We start from the raw sequence: 2,418 nt of genomic DNA, 5'->3' as shown, positions 1-2,418 counted from the left end.
TTTTATTGGAACGTGTACATATACACACTCAGATGTCAGTGAACCATGTGTATCGCCTGGTTCTGCCTGTACCTGCATGAAACATCTATGAGGAAAGGAAAAACACAACGAAAGAGAAAAGGGATGAAGGCAAAGAGAGATAGATAGATAGATAGATATGGATCTAAATGGTGAAAGTCTGGAAAAACACCTTTTTACTACAAATTTACATATAAACTTGTAAAACATTATCATATTCTTTAGAAGATTATTTTTAGAGACTAGTCGCTTCCATTATTTGAATCAGACTGCCTCTCATTACGAGTTTTTAAATCAGGTTTCTTAGAAATAACTTCCCTGTCCAGTGACCCCAGAGAGAATGGACACTGTCAGGTTTTGGCGTCAGACTGGAAACGAGAAGCGATCCGCAGCAAACTGCATTGTGCAATGATGGCTCATTTCTTTCACTTTCACATGATCTGTGTAGGAGCTGACGAGCAGATCCCTTTGCACCAGTTCTATGTTTCAGAAGATGTCATGCACCACCAGTCTACCTTCACCTAATCTTAAAGGTTTACTTGAACAGAGTCAGAGCTGAAGTTTCTCTACATCACGTATGAATGACCTTACGTAGAGGGCTTTAAAGAACCTGCTCTTCTGCTCTTATTCTCTTATCGGACATTTTTTCTACATACTATCTATAAGCCTGTGCATCACTAACCTGATAAAGGTTTCATTTCTCTTTTTTTTTCTTCTTGTATGCCAACTGATAGCCCTCTGTGAGAATATGCTCTGCCTAAAATGGTAATTAGACAAATTTAAGTTTACACATAAGACATTTATATAATAATATACATAATACAGACAAAATGAACATCATTAGCGTGCACATTTTTATAGTTTGTATTTACTGTTTTTTTTGTCGGTGGCTATTCCATGAAAAGGAAAGAGATTAGATGCCTCAACACCTGCAGCATACAGTCCTCAGATTGATACAGCTATATAAATCATATTCCCATAGGGGGGATTTTGAATAAATTGATTTCCCACTGATACATGTAATATATTTGACCCACTGGGTAGCTAACTAGTACCTAACTAGCTGGTAAACTGGCCAGTTTCCCTGCTGTATTATACAGCATAATAATTTGTAGATAATATGTGAAGTGTTAACACGTCTGTATGAAGTTCTTGCTTATGGATATGCCTGTCTTCTGGGTGTTTCATTACCTCAAATGTTAGCATTAGGTTATTATGTTTGCTGTGTTTTTTCATCATGTTTATGCCACATTTTAAACAGACTTTTGCTTCATTTATCTATTCATTTATTCAATAATTCAATTTTGCATTGACAACAAACTTTAGTTACATTGTACACAAAATACAATCAAAATTTAAAAGATTAAAGCATATAGAGCTGTAGGCCATTTTCCCCGCTTATACCCAAAAGGGGCCTGCATACACACATTCATTCATATCCTGGAAGTGGGCAGACTGGTGCACGCTGCCTTCAGGTGGAGCTGTGCAGGACCGGGTGCATCCAGTGGCTCAGAAGACTTCATTACAATGCAACACACCCAGCTCAGCACACTCACATAGTAAATCTCATGCCCTTAAAAGGCGTTTTTCATCGCCTGTTGTTTCTGCAAGGGGCTCCGTGCCTCTCCAGCTGCTCCTGTGCACACTCTTCTGGTGAGAGGAGGGATAGGACTGGGCACTACTCTCAGTGGCATTTCTCTGTGTATTAGTACTTGTGTGAGTATGCCCTGAGATCAGTCATTTTGCATTCATTTGAGTATGTTTTGACTGAGGTTTGCTATTTTTTCATCTGCCTGTCCCAGAGGACGACGTCTGCAGGCTCTTCCTCAGCACTGCCACAGAAATCAGCCAAAAAACACTGGATTAGAGAGAGAGAGCGAGAGAGCGAGGGAGTCAGTGATACCATCAAATCCCATGTCCTTTTATTTTTATTTTTAATTTTAATTTTATATTTATGTATAATTATTATTTTTAATTGAAGTCCCATTCAAACTCTCCTTTTTGAACAGCAGGGAACCTGGCTGTTTTAGCAGATTTAGTAGATTTTTACACCTATAATTTTTAACTTCTGTTCAAATAAATTTCAGTAAGGTAGGAGCACTTCTACTGGAGCAGGACATTGTGGGTTTCCCTTTCTATAGTATTGAGCTCTATTCTATTCAGTTCTATTCTATTCTTAATATCAATACACGACACAATAAAGTAACATGCGGTAATTTATAGATCACACTAGAGTACAGTAGAATAGAGTAGAAATAAAACAGTCTCATGCACTACAAACATATGGAAACATGGTGCCTTTGAATATACCTCTACGCCCTCGACACCACGGACCAATCAGAATAACGTACGTAAGCATCTTAATGATTTGATTGGCTGTCACCAATCCTCTGCGGTAAG

The sequence above is a fragment of the Myripristis murdjan genome, chromosome 6, assembly GCF_902150065.1.
Source record: "Myripristis murdjan chromosome 6, fMyrMur1.1, whole genome shotgun sequence".
Taxonomy (NCBI): domain Eukaryota; kingdom Metazoa; phylum Chordata; class Actinopteri; order Holocentriformes; family Holocentridae; genus Myripristis; species Myripristis murdjan.
This window is presented reverse-complemented; position numbering follows the sequence as displayed.